The sequence below is a fragment of the Rattus norvegicus genome, chromosome 4 (genome assembly GCF_036323735.1).
Source record: "Rattus norvegicus strain BN/NHsdMcwi chromosome 4, GRCr8, whole genome shotgun sequence".
Lineage (NCBI taxonomy): Eukaryota > Metazoa > Chordata > Mammalia > Rodentia > Muridae > Rattus > Rattus norvegicus.
The window spans coordinates 106,472,194-106,487,584 of NC_086022.1; the positions used below are offsets into that span (position 1 = coordinate 106,472,194).

Genomic DNA, 15,391 nt, shown 5'->3' on the forward strand with positions numbered 1-15,391 from the left:
GCCTCTGCTTCTAGAGTGCAGGGATTAAAGGTGTACAAGGATTCTTAGTATGTTTAAACAAAGTGCACTGTGGGCACTCTGAGTGTGAAGTCAACCTGGTCTATACAGTGAATTCCAGGCCAGCCAAGGCCACAAGGGGAGACCCTACCTAAAGGGGGTGGGATATAGGGAAATAGGTGGTACTTCAAGAGGCAGATAGTAAAATGATTCTTAAAAATTTTAACTGAAAAGTCAAAGGGCAGGATTAACAATAGAAAATGCCTGTATTTGCATGTGATACATTTCTTTATGCAGAAAGCTCATATAGCTGAACTCAAAATGAAACCATGATATATTTGTTTATGTAAAAAGCTCATATATATAGCTGAACTCAAAATGAACTCCTGGGCCAGTGTGCTAGATAAGAAAGAAGACACTTTAGCTAGGAGGTGAGTGGTGCTGCATACTTTAGTCCCAGCACTTGGAAGGCAGAGGCAGGTGGATTTCTGTGAGGGCAGCCTGGTCTACAATTCCAGGGCACTGAGGGCTACATAGAGAAACTTTGCCTCAAAACAACAAACAAACAAACAAACAAACAAACAAGACAATGGCAGCTTAACATTAATGGTATTTTTTTTCACTCCAAAATAGAAAGGCATTGAAAAAAAAAAAGCAATTTATGATTCTACCTACACTAGTCAAATTCACAGAGAAAGAAGACAGTTGTTTATCAAGGGCTGGATAAATGGAGGTGGGGAAGGGAAGATAGGGAGTGTCTGTCTACTGGGTGGAGTGCCAGTTTGGGATGATGGGAAAATTCTAAAGATGGCTAATGATCACGACAAGAGTGTGAATATACTTAGTGCCACAATAAAAGGCAGGCCATTAAAAAAAAGCTTATGAATAAATCTAATCAAAGACAGAAAGCCTTTATGAACCAAATTAGTAAAAATGTATTCAAAGACATTAAAAGATTTTAAACACAATTTTAAAAAATGTTAGGGGCTAGGGAGCTGGCACAAGAAGTACCTGAGTTCAGATCTCTGGCACCCAGATAGAGAGCAGTGAGTGCACTCACTCTCAGGAGGATCGTTTGCTAGAAGCCAGTAGCCAGCCAATCAGTGAGAAGGTGGGGAAGAGACTGAAGAAGATACCTGAGGTTGACCTCTGGCTTCTACATATGTTGTATTTGCACCAGCACACATGCAAACATGTATGTATACACAAACCACACAAATACACGGGGGTGGGGGGAGAAGAAGGGAGTATAGACAAACCAGGCCACTTAACATAACAGAGGCCCAATAATTACACATGCATTGAAGATGAGAAGGCAAGGTCAGAAACAGCAGGAGGAGGAGCAGACAGCCATGGCACTGCAAAGCTAAATACCAGTGCTAGAGAGATAGTGAATGAGCTGCAGAAGTAATGCAGACCTGTTCTATGCTGTGAAGATACAACGATCAAGGAAACGTTAGTATCTTTTCCTTTTTTTTTTTTTAAAGACAGGGTTTCACAGTGTAGCTCTGGCCAACCTGGAACTCTTTCTCTCAAACTCAAGGTTTGCCTGCCTCTGCTTCCTGAATGCTAGGATTAAAGGCATATGATACCACCCCCAGATCCAATGCAATGCTCATAAATAAAAGCACTAACTGGGGGCTTGCTCACAGTCTCAGAGGCACCTATGTAGAGCACAGAGGTGGTGGTTCAGAGTAGCCGAGAGCTTAACATCCTGATCCTCAGAAAGACCTGCAGGCAGGTAGGAAGGGTGTCACTGGGCAAGGGCTTTTTTTTTTTTTTTTTTAACTTCAAAGGCCACCCTGCCACATTCAATGATACACCTTTTCCAAAAAGGCTACACACCTCCTAATCCAAGCACTTCACCAAACATGCAAACATGAGCCTACAGAGGCCATTTTCATCCAAACTGCTGCATTTTGTCACATATTATGTCATGTTGACTAATATATAGGCCACGTCTATTAGATTCATGGAACTGGGGTATGGTGGTTTGAATAGGTATGGTTCTATAAACTCACATTTGAATGCTTGGCCCATAGGGAATGGCATTAGGAGGTGCCTTTGTTGGAAGAAGTGTGTCACTGTGGGGGTGGGCTTTGAGATCTTCTATGCTCAAGCTATGCCCAGTGTGGCACAGTCTCCTTCTGTTGTCTGCAGATCAAGATGTAGAATTCTCCACTCCTTCTCCAGCACCATGTCTGCCTGCAAGCTGGGCTTCCGGCCATGATAATGGATGGACTAAACCTCTGAAACTGTACTCCAGACCCAACTAAAAGTTCTCCTTATAAGAATTACCATGGTCATAGTGTCTCTTTACAGCATCAAAACTCTTTAAGACCGGGGTGGGGGGTGGGGTTTGGGGATGACAAATAAGGCAGGGCAGGGCAGACCACCACCCACCTACTCCCACCCTCACTCTTGCTTTTTCTTCAGGAAACCCTAAGCTCATTTCCCACCACTCTCATCAGGTGGCTCACAACTGCCTTTAACCAACTCCAGGGATTTCTGCACCAAGACATCCAACATGCTGTTCTGGCCTCTGTGGGCAGCTGTACACATATCCACAAAAAGATGGTGCTGGAGAAATGGCTCGGTGGTTAAGAGCACTGTCTGCTCTTCCAGAGGTCCTGAGTTCAATTCCCAGCAACCACATGGTAGCTACAACCATCTGTAATGGGATCTGATTCCCTCTTCTGTTGTGTCAGCAACAGGGTGCTCATTACATGAAATAAATAAATCTTTAAAAAAAGGGGGGGGTGTTTGTATTTTGTTTTCTTCTTTTTTTGCTTACAGTTATTGTGGCTTTCAAAATTTTTATCATTTTTAAATTATGGGCATCAAAATAACCACTGTCCCAAATATCAGATCCCCTTGAGTTAGAGTAAGAGTTACAAAAGACTGATTGTAAACCACCTACATGGGTACTGGGAATCAAACTTACATCCTCAGAAAGAGCAGTAGCAAGAATTCTTAACTGCTAAGCCCTCATCTCTCCAGCAGGTCCTTTGTTTTTTGAGACAGATTCTCATAATGTAACCCTGGCTGGCCTTTGCTGGAATCACAGAGATTTGTCCACAGCGTTTTAAAGTGAAAACTCCAGGTTGTTAATCAGTATTATCTCTATAAGGCCTATGTATCGTTCCAAGTGTGACTTTTCTTAAAAGGAAGCTTATTATGCCATACAATAAACTGAATATTGGGGTTGGGGATTTAGCTCAGTGGTAGAGCACTTGCCTAGCAAGCGCAAGGCCCTGGGTTCGGTCCCCAGCTCTGAAAAAAACAAAGAACAAAAAAACAAAAAACAAAAAACAAAACAAAACAAAACAAAAAAAAAACCGGAATATTCAGAACCTCACTGCGAAAATGCTACTAAAAACACTATAATGGTAAAGGCCATCTTCCAAGAGGATCTTTGCATTTAGACAACTGAAAAAGAGTGCAACCCTGAACAAGGAGACGGCTGAGCAGGTCAGAGCACTTGCCTTGCCTTTCATGCCTGACAACCTGAGTTTAATCTCTGGAACCCATGGTAGAGAGAATTGATTTTTGAAAGTTATCCTCTGACCTCCAAAGTGTGCTGTGGCATAAGACCCAACAGGTGTGCAGGTGATTCTGCTTAAGGAATCTAAGACAAATTTTATACTGTTTCACATGCAGAGTCAGGAGCAGAAAGCTTTCCCCATTTCTAGCTAAGGAATTATGAAGGAAATAAAGTAAAATAAGATAAACAATAAAAACTGTCTTGCAAAAGGAGAAAATACTTCAGGGTCTCTCTTTTTTAAAATATTAATTTATGTGTATTCCTCAGGGAGCTGCAGGGATCAGGAAACTGCATGCAGTTGGCTTTTCAAGGGTGTTATTGTATGTGCATATGTGTCTGTCTGTGTGTCTGTGTTGGGTTTTGTGCCACAGCACATATTGGAGGTCAGAGGACAGCTTTCAAGTCAGTTCTCTCCACTTCCACTTCTTGAGAAACAACCTTATGGTAGCATTCTAGAAGAGGAAGAGATGGGGCGGGGAGGGCAGCAGGAGAGTGACCATGATTAAAGTACACTATGTATGAACATTTTGACCCAGGTAAGTCACGAACATAAGCCTCCTGCCTCAGGCTCTGAACAGCTGAGGTTAAAAGCCTGATCCATCAGCCTAGTTAAGAATTTCCCGAGGTTGGTGCTTATAGAAGATGCCTTTCACAGGATGATGATTGCAGACAGAGCCAGCTCTTCCTACAGCACCTTCTGATAGTGTTTTGCCTGTGTGCCTGTGTGAGGGTGTCAGATCTTGGAGGTAGTTGTGAGCCACTATGCTGTGCTGGAGCTTGAACTTGGGTCCTCTCGAAGAGAATTCAGTTCTGAACTGTTGAGCCATCTCTCCAGTCCCACTGTCTTCTTCATCTAAAGTTTTCTCATCTGGCCTCAACCCTGCAGACAGATCACTGCCTAATAACAATCAATACAGTTTTTGAATATATAGCCTTTTAGCTTTCGTCTTTTCAAACATATAAAGAAGTCTGTAAGGACCTGTTCAGCATGGGAACCAATAACTCATGGCCCTGACATTAGCATGTAGCTGAATTTTGAAACACTATACCCCAACACATGCAGAGTAAAGGACACATTTATAGTGATCTCTGCACTGTTCAAGGATAGCCTGGTCTATAAGTCAGGGCTGCATAAAGAAAGCTTGTCTTAAAAATAATAAAAACAAAGCCAACAAACCCAAAGAACTAAAAACAACACTTCAAACTAACCAGCTACCACCACGAAGATATATAAATTTGGTGGTGGTGGTGGGGCATGTGGAGGTCAGAGGCCTACCTCAATGACCAATCCACTTTTTTTAATAAAAGATTTATTTATTTTATTTATATGAGTACACTGCAGTTGTCTTCAGACACACAAAAGAAGGCATCTGGTCCTATTACAGATGGTTGTGAGCCACCATGTGCTTGCTAGAAATTGAACTCAGGACCTCTGGAAGAGCAGTCAATGCTCCTAACTATTGAGTCATCTCTCCAGCACCCCACCCACCCCTTAAAAAAAAAAAAAAAAAAAAAGACAAGGTCCATGAATAAACGCACGGTGCATTAGAGATCTGTTGTTGTAAAAATATAAAAAATAAAAGTCTAGAACCCGCTCTAGGTCCGGCACTGCAGTGTCCCAAGATATCTGCTGGATATCTTAATTCTCAGTCAGCAAAGCCTCTCACCTGCTTTGCTCCATCCCATATCATACTGCTGAAGGCCTCTCTCTGAGCCTTTAGCAATCTCTCTACCTATCCAGTTCCCAAGGCAGGTTTCCATGCCAGAAACACACATCCCAACTCTGTGGTGGCTCAGAGCAGCCGCCACACACTCTCCTACATTCAAACCGTCACATACAAGAACACACAACACAATAACTAACCTTTGGCCCAATTGATGATATATTTGCCCACCTAAACATATGAAGCCCAATACACATCCATCCCTTAAAAATATTCGTAACAACCTGTAAAGGTACAGCGTGGAATCTTAACATCACCTGCCATATTGTCCTGTCTGCCATGGCTTCTCTCCCTCTCCCTCCTGTCTCCTCCTCCTTTCTGTTCCAGTCTCCTCCTCTTCCTTCAAACTTCTCTCCCACCCATCCTTCCTTCTTGTCCTTTGACAGGCCTCCTTCTATCCTGTACCTGCCCTCACCTGTACTTTACAAATTCAGCGGGGAGAAGGTTCTGGTGAAGTCACCTGAGTCCTGAGTATGTGACTAGGCAGCTGTCCTTGGGGCAGTGGAATTAGCATCAAAATACAGATAACTCCAGGGCAGACCACAAGGGAGACCCACCAGTCTCGGCCTTCTCTCACCCTGACACCAACCCCAGCCAGGATCATCTTTTACAAGTGCCAGGGATTCAAACTCAGGCCCTTGTGCTTGCAAGGCAGACAGGCGTTTACCAAAACTGAGCCATCTCTCCAGCCTCCACTCCAAGTAAAATTTAAAACACACAACAATACTACGTCACTGTGTATGGTTATGTACAAATGTAGAAGACATACTAAATCATGTAGGCAAAAATCCAATACCAGCAGCAAAAAGGGATAAGCTGAGAAAGAACAGCCAACAGATCAAGACAGGGTGCAACCTGAGTGGAAGAGCACCTCACAGCACGCAGAAGGCCAGGTTCAATCCCCTGTATCACAAACCAACACAAGAGCACTGAGTACAGTCAGCTGTACGTGCAGGACAGTACTGGCCTGTGGTTAAACTGTCTCATCAATACTGGGGAGACACACTGCCTCATCTCAGCCTGGAGGAATTCTTAAGAAGCTTTTGTTTCTGTTTTTTGTTTGTTCAGTTGTTTTTTTCCTAGACAGGGTCTCACTGTGGAGCCCAGGCTGGCCTCAGGCTAAGAGAGCCTTCTGCCCCGCCTCCCCTGTGCAGGGATTAACGTGCATCTCCACCCCTGCTCTGAAGCTTTGTTTCTATGGTGGTGGGGATGGAGCCAGGCAACCAAGCCTGTATTAGAGCAAGAGACGACTTTTGGTGACAGGAGAACTGATTTACAATGAGGCATAAATGGGCAACACAGTTGACCTGGCAAACTTATTCATTAAAACTATGGTTGTTTTTTGTTTTGGGTCCCCAGAATTGGACTCTGAACCTCATACTTGTTTGATTCTTGTAGAAACGAGTCAAGTTTGCTGGTCACTGAGTAGCTCTTCCAAGCACACGTGAGCTAGGAATGCTAGGAAGACTAGACAGTGTGAGGACTGCCTGCGCACAGCGGTTAAGACTGCTCTTCTAGAGGACCCAAGTTCAGTTTCCTGTACCCACTGTAGGCACCTCACAGCTTCCTTTAACTTCAGCTCCAGGGGATTGAGGTGAGTAATAGAGCAGGAGGTAGAGACCACTAGATCCCATCCAAAAGATCAGCAATGAAAATACCAGAAGACAGGGAAGTAGCAGGTGACAGCCACATGTCAGGTTACAGTTCCACGTGGGAGCAGAGGCAGACTCAGGGCCGGAGGATGGAGCTCAGTGGCAGAGCACTTTGTCTACAACATATGAGGCCATACCCTCATTCCCCACCACCAGAAACCAAGCAAGAAGACAAAAACCAAAGTCTGACCCAGAGTGATGATATTCTTTACCCAGATCCCACGGCCATGGCAGAATTATAGCGTTTACTACGGCGTAACCAACAGGAACAGACACAAATCAAAAGTGCAGCTTCGTCTTCACAAGGTAAACAGACCCAGTGTAAGGAATGGTCTAGATGCAGTAACAAACATTATCGGAACCCTCAATGTCCTCTATACCCCATCCTATTAACTGCCTCAGTTTACTTCAGTAAGCATTCTAGATAGACTGGCTTTCTTTACATGTATGCACAAGCACACGTCAATTATGGTAACACATAGTCAATGGCAGACACCTGGAGTAGCTTAAAAGTTTGCGATGAGAGAGCTCAGGTCTCTGGCTCAATTCAAACAAGGTGATGTTCTGCCTTTTTGTTTCGCCATTCACACTGCAAACCAGGGTACTTTTTCTTCTAGGATATGCCATGATTCCCTTTAAAAAAAATCATTTGCACTCTGTATTGGTGATTCTGCTAAAGTGGCCCTATGAGCAAAGTTGAAGTGTTGCTCGGTGCTCCTAACATATGAAAAAGGCACAGCTCAGTCATGAGTTACAGTGCTGCTGACTCATGCTGGCCAATCTGACGACAGTCTACTCACTGTGATCTATATGTTTATAATATTTTCTTAGGATGTAACTTTAATTACTTATATTTCAACAGATAAGGACATAAAAAAGCTATAGAGCAATCCTTGATGAAAAGGTTTTAGCCAGAGGCTCCTAGGAAACCTGGTGTATTTCCTCTAAACACAGGGGCATGTGAACTTGTTAATTTAATGTTCATGTCAATTTCATATGTACAAGACAATCACATAAAAGGAAGTGACCGGGGGAACAGTGAGAGAGGAAGGCCATTGGGTGTTTATTCAAGAGCAACACACTCCTCACAGCCTTGGAAATGTTCTGCACTCTCACTGCACCAATGTATTAGCATAGTTCTTGTTTTGCTCTTCGGGGACAGGGTGTCTCTGTGTAGTCCTGGAACTCTGTAGACCTGGCTGGCCTCAAACTCTGCCTCCTGGGATTGAAGGTGTGAGACACCACAGTATTTTTAATACTGTACCACTGCTCAGTTACTGAGATCCTTGTGCATTTTCATAACTACATGTGATTACAATTAACTCAGATTTTTAAAAGTGATTATACACAGTATTTGTGTGCACATATAATGTATATATTCTCTTTAACCTGAATATAGATAGAATAGAGTCCAGAGAATGTGACACAGGTCTAATTAATCTGGACTTGGTTGGTTTCCCCTGTTCACTGATGAAGTCCCCACACTGCCTCTAGGAGAGAGAGGACTCTGCTCCAAGGAAGTGTCCTGCTTTGACCTGGGAGGTGGAAGTGGGCCACAGTGAACAGTCACCTCCTGACTACAGCCTACAAATCCAGCCAATGAAAGCCCAGCCAAACTCCAGTCCAACCAAATCCTTCTCCCTCAGTGGTGGGGCCTGAGCTTCCAAGGTCTTGTGCAAGGACTTCAAAGAATAAGACGCTCCCAAGGAGACTGAGGGTAAACTGCTGTGGTTCCTTCTCCCAGCAGCATCTAAGAGTATAACTGTCCTTTTTCTCCCTGGAAGTGGGGTGGGCTTAACTGTGATATCTTAGCAGAGAGCTAGTATTTAAGCTCATGGCTAGGAAGTGGACCACGAGAGGCTCTTTGATGGAAATACTTAGATCCGAGGATATTTGTTTTATCCCTCTGCCCCTTGGCATTAATTTGGTTTTGGAGACAAAGTCTGGCCTGGAACTCACTATGTAGATCAGGCTATCCTTGAACTCAGGTGTCCACTAGCACATCCAGTTTATTCTTTTTAAAATATATACCCTTCTAGACATTCCTTCCAATGCAAGACATATTTCTCATATATAAGTATAAATGCTACACTCAAAAGGCGTATATTTTTTCACAATTAAAAGTGCTTTTTTAATAAAAAATTTCAAATATATGAGAGTATTTTTATTACATCTTGGTAGGCAAGGCCTTTCTACACAATACAGGCAAACTGAAACCATCCATAAGAGCAAAGTACAAATCGGAACCAAGCATTAATGAAGAGAAAGAATGTCATTCAAATACTTTCTTGATAAGAGAAATATCAAGTGCTACAGTTTTCTGATTTGTTTTCATTCATAAAAAGATCAAGTTCAAGCAAAGCTCATGAGAACCCCAATAACAAACAGTCCAGGAAAGAACAGAGAAGTGAAACAGAGTGAAGGGCCTGTGCCTTGCAACCCATCCGGTTTTGGACATCTCTGAACAGCCTTGCCCACTGCCCGCACTCTGGTCAATGTACACCTTCACCACCTCCCACAAGCTAACTCCACATAGCAGCATGCCCTGTTAGCAGACTTCTTTTTAGCCTTCTTATGGTTACAAATTTGCCATACTGTTTCACCTGCCCAGTCACCTCCATGGCACAGTGCTGTATCAGACCCCTCCTCTCTGGTCTCTAGCAGAGATCTCTGTCAGGTACCTCTCATTTATAAGGTACAAGAAGACTAAAGACGGAAAAGTTCAGGGGAACCCTACTTGTTACTGACCGTGTTTTAGAGTTCTCTTTAGGTATATAAATCTGTAAGGTGGGTCAGTTGTCTGTTTAAAGCAAGGGAGCATTAGTTTTTGTTTTTTGAGACAGGGCTTCTCTCTGTAGCCCTGGCTGTCCTGGAACTCAAGAAAGCCCCTGCTTCTGCCTCCCTAGTCCTGGATTAAAAGCATGCACCACCACAACCGGGCAAGTACTGGCTTTCTACTATTCTTACTGCCCTGTACATTTCTTTTGCTGCTGAGGAAAGGACACTAGCAGGAAGATGAACATTAGATGGGAAGACCAGCCTCAATGCAGATACAACCACAACCGCTGTGATTCTCCTGCAACTGTCTACTCAGTTCTGGGAATGAGTCTGTGGGAGCAACTCCTGAATTCTTCATTTTTCTCTTGCTGCATTTTTCATTAATTATTTGGTCTATTCCACTTCTGTTTTTAAGAAACAAGTGTGTGTGTGTGTGTGTGTGTGTGTGTGTGTGTGTGTGTGTGGTGTAGAGCAAGCCTGTAACCTAAAACAGAGACCTCATTGCCTGTGTCTTAAGCATAAGAGCTTAGGGTTAGGCATAAGAGCTAGGAGCAGTACTAGGGGGATACGAGAACTGCATCAAGTTCAAAACCAAGCAACATTAACATCCTGGATCTTTTGTGTGTGTGTGTGTGTGTGTGTGTGTGTGTGAGAGAGAGAGAGAGAGAGAGAGAGAGAGAGAGAGAGAGAGAGAGAGAGAGAGAGATCTGGATAGGTAGAATCCTAAATCCTAGCCTGGAGTTTGTCAGCAACAATGTTGGTTTATCAGTTGTGGTTTATAGGGCATTTACCTTCTATTTCTGTGCTGGGGATTGACCCCAGGGTCCTGCACACACTAAGCAGGTGCTCTATCACTGAGCCCCACACCCAGCCTCATCTCTTCATCTTGACAACTGTGCCAAGTTAATGTTAAAATGTTGACAACAAGTGAAGCTGAGTGAGAGCTATATATTAACTGAAGAATGTACTTTAAGAAAATAAGCAAAGAGGACGACACTTAGTTTAAAAGATAATTCTTTTACAATTGAGTCAGTATCTGTTTGTTACCAAAAAATGAGGAAGGCTGAAGCAGGAAATCAGGACTTCAAGACTAGTTCAACCACAGAGTCCAATCTAACCTACATGAAGCCAATAGCCCACTTCCACTCATGATGCTTTTGTGTCTTAACAAGCAGTCTCTATTGCATCTCGCACCTACCTTAAAAGGCATGACTTTCCCCCCACCTCTTCTCTTAGCAGCTGCAAGAATTTTTACCTAACCTGTACGGTCCTGTTTTAAGTTGGAACAGAATTGCCCTTCCTCAAGCTTTAAAAGACAGGGTTGGAGAGGTGACTCAACAGTTAACAGCAGAGTACCTGTCTGATTCCCAAAACCACCATGGTGGCTTACAACCATGAGTGCTTAACTCCAGTCCCAGAGGATCCAAATCAATGCCTTCTTCTGTTATCTGTGGGTACTGCAGGCATATGGTGTACAAAGAATATTCACAGGCATACAACACCCATATTACAACTACTGCTACTGCTGCCACAATGATGATGATGATGATGTAAAAAATAGAAATAGGCATAATGTACACCAGCTGTGTGCAAATGCCCAAGGATGCCAGAGGGTATTAGCTCTCTCCCCACAATCATCACAATCATCACCACCATCATCATCGGAAGACAAACTTAGGCCAGTGTGGTTGTCCACACTTTTAATCCCAGCACTCAGGAGGCAGAGAGAGATGAACCTCTGAGTTCCAGGACAAGCAGAGCTATATAGAGAAACCCTATCTTCAAAATAGAAAAAGAACAAACTTAAAACTTAAACTTGCTTTGAAAGAATTTCTACATATTTAGGGGAAACAGGTTCCATCTAAACCAGAGGCCAAATGAATTAATCAGTTCGGAATTATGAATCCTGTGAAAACGGGACAAAGCTAACTGAAGCAGATCCATCAGCACTAGGAAAATGGCAATTTGTACATGCAATGATGTAATCAATTCTCTCAGCTGGGGGAGAACACAAGGCCTCCAAAAGTAGCAGCGCCAATCATTGTAGTTCCCACAGGTGAAACCGCGGGAGGTTCTCAGTGGCTGAGGGTATACCAGCACATGCTGAGCCAAGTGCCCAAGTGGCCAAGAGTCTTGGAATGCATAGGAAATGCAACAAAGAACCGTGCATTTGTACATTCAGGCAAAACACATGCAAAACAAAATAAATCTGCAGGAGGAAACAATCACTAAAAGCATAAATAAAATTAGAACTTTAAAATCACTTAAACATAGGGGCTGGGGAGAAGACTCTGTGGTCATGAATGCTTATTGCTCTTGCAGGAGCAGAGTTTAGTTCCCAGAGCTCACACCGGGGGGCTCACCCCAGGCAGCTCACAAACAGGGTTGGAACCACTTATCTAACTCCAGTTTGATTGTGGGGAGGGAGTGAATACCCTCTGGCATCCTTGGGCATTTGCACACAGCTGGTGTACGTTACTTCTATCTTTTATAAAAACACAAACATTACTTCCAGTTCCCGTGAGCATTTGTTTTTAGATATTCCACTGCGATGGCCAACTTCAGGTGTCAACTTGAACAGAGTAGGACACACAGGAAACTGGTGAAGCTTTTGTTTCATGTGACAATGAAGATGTTTCTCTGAAAACGTGCAATGTGCTGCCTGTATACACATATGGAGGCTCACCACCCCACCCATCCAGCCACCCATGTATTTTGGGGGCAGGGTTTCTCTATGTAGCCCTAGCTATCACAGAACTTACTATGTAGACCAGGCTGGCCTCAAAACCACAGAGATCTGCCTATCTCTGCCCTCCTAGATGATGAAATTAAAGATCTATCACCTTATTTTTTGAGATAGTCTCTTGTTGTGGTTTGCCCTGAAGTTACTGTATTTTGATGATAATTCCACTGCCCCAAGGACAGCTGCCTAGTCACGTACTCAGGACTCAGGTGACTTCACCAGAACCACCTCTCCATTGAATTTGTAAAGTACAGGTGAGGGGCAGGTACAGGATAGAAGGAGGCCTGTCATTGGATGAGAAGGAAGGATGGGCTGGAGAGAAGTTTGAAGGAAGAGGAGGAGACTAGGAGAGAGGAAGAGACAGGAGGGAGAGAGAGAGAGAAGCCTTGGCAGGACAAGATGGCAGGTGATGTTAAGATTCTGCTCTGTGTATTTACAGGTTGTTATTAATGTTCTCAAGGGATGGATGGTACCGGGCTTTGTATGTTTAAGTGGGCAATTATATCTTACCAATTGGGTCAAATATTATTGTGTTGTATGTTCTTTTATGTGGGGGTTTGAGTGTAGGAAAGTGAGGCTGGGATGTGTTTCCGCCAAGATATCTAGCAGATATCTTGGGACACCGCGGCGCAGACCAAGTAGGGAAAAAGACACACCGTTACTCCTTTCTATTTTATATATTTTTACAACAACAGTCTCTCACTATTTAGAGTTTGAACCATTGTGGCTAAGCTAGCAAGGCCGCAGAGTTTGTCTGGCTACTGACCCCAATAACCCTTAAACTGAAGTTACAGATATGCATGAGCAGAGGCAGGAGGATCTCTATGAGTTCAAGTCCAGTCTGGTCCACCTAGTAAGTTCCATCATAGCCAGAGCCATGCAGTGAGACCCCATCTCACTACATGAAGTGCAATGTGTGAAGATACTAACCAACACCAAGCCCCCCTCAAATCATTTTTTATTAAAGATTTCTTTTATAGTTCTGCTTGAGATCTACAAGTGAGAAGTCTTTAACTTGTTTAGAAGACAGTGCCTCACTTATTTTAACAACATTTGAAATAGTTAACTCACCTCATTAACTCAATCTTTTTACTACATTAGTAGTTATGCAGTAAACTATGGTAAACATCTCCATCTACTGAAATAAATGTGTTTTGACCTGGGTTGGGGATTTAGCTCAGTGGTAGAGCGCTTGCCTAGGAAGTGCAAGGCCCTGGTGGGTTCGGTCCCCATCTCTGAAAAAAAAAAACAAAAACAAAAACAAAAGAACCAAAAAAAAAAAAAAAGTGTTTTGGCTGAAAAAATTTTAAAAAGTCATTCTGCTTCACAAAGCACAAAAAAAAAATGGGCTATTGAGGCAGAAGGAACTTGAATTAGGGATAGGCTAGCTGGGTTACATAGTCAGACCCTGTCTCTTAAAAACAAAAATAAAATAAGAAGAAACACCAAAGAGCTAGAGAGTCACAGAGCTACAGATTCTAGAAGGGAAAGTGCTTTGTAAATGGTAACTCTTTTACTGTCTAGAAGTAACTGGATACAGTGATGCCATGGGCAAAGTCCCTCTGTGTGTCAGCAGTGCACATCTGCAAGCTAGACCACAACTTCTTTAAACTGGAAGGGATATTCAAACTATATGTAAATACGGTGATTATCCTACAACTTTATTTCTATTATGTGCTTATTTTATAAGTACCATAAAATTTCTTACACTGTATTTTATGCTACAGATCAAGGCCAGATACTTCTGTTAACTAACATAGAAGCAACATTCAATTCTAAGTACTCACAGGAAACAGACCACAAAGTTTGATGCTTCTCTGAAAAGGTCCCTCGAAGTTCTGCTTGCAGCATAAGGGTCTCATGCCTTCTGATTCATTCTCCAGACCCCTCTTGTATCTTCTACCTTCCCACCTCCTTGCCTTCTGCAAGTCATTCCCTCAAAATTGCTTTGCTTTTTCTGTCTTAATTAAAAACAAACCAAAACCCCTCTCAAACATAGCACTCACTGGCTTTTTGAGGCTTGAAGAAATCCTAAGTGCAGGCTGAGCACAGTAGTCCATGTATGTATGTAATCTCAGTGATTAAAAGTTCTTGGCTACATGCCTTGGCTAAAGCCCATCTGAAAAAACCTGACCGAACAACAACAAACCCCAGAACTGGCAAGGTGGCCAGCAGGTAGAGAGACTTGTCCGTCCTGAAGACCTGGGTTTGACCTTCCAGATTCAGGTGATACAATGAGAGAACGGACTCCCAGAAAGCTGTTTTCTGGTGTGGCACATGTGCATGTGTGTGTACACGTACACGTATACACACACACACACACACACACACACACACACACACACACACACACACACACACACACAAAATTACAAATTAAGTTAGTTGGGGTCTGATGAGACAGCTCAGTAAGTAAAGGAGCTTCAGCCAAGCCTGACAGACTCAGCTAATATCTGGGAAGCATGTGGTGGAAGAAGAGGAGAATCAATGCATGCAAGTTGTGCGCTGATCTTCATTGTGTGTGCTACTGTCACACACACACACACACACACACACACACGCACGCACGCACGCACGCACGCACGCACGCACGCACGCACGCAGGCACACGTGCGCAATACCTCTTAAATGTAAGCTGCTGAGGTGGCTCAGTAATGATTTGAGTTTGAGTCAGGGAACCCACATAGGAGAGAACCGCATATTGTCCTCTGACCTCCATGTACACCACTACATATTAAAAAAAGTAACAAAAATATAACTAAAAAATTAAGGAGTCTCTTGGGATTTTAAGGTATAAAATAGTAGCAAAACATGGTTTTTAAAGTTCCTATAAAATGTTTATTTATAAAAGTCACCGTGCTTCCTATCTTACTACCCTCACTTGACCAGTGGTTAGTGCTGTGGGTGATATTTGTTCCTAAGAGGTGCTATGAAAGCATGGCTGTCACAGTGC

At 43.1% G+C, this 15,391-nt stretch overlaps 1 protein-coding gene across 3 annotated transcripts in view; it reads right to left on the minus strand.

Annotated features, from left to right (window-relative positions):
- Kcmf1 (potassium channel modulatory factor 1) overlaps window positions 1-15,391 on the minus strand; it is a 60,386-nt gene that overhangs the window by 24,220 nt on the left and 20,775 nt on the right. The gene's annotated exons all lie outside the window — the stretch shown is intronic.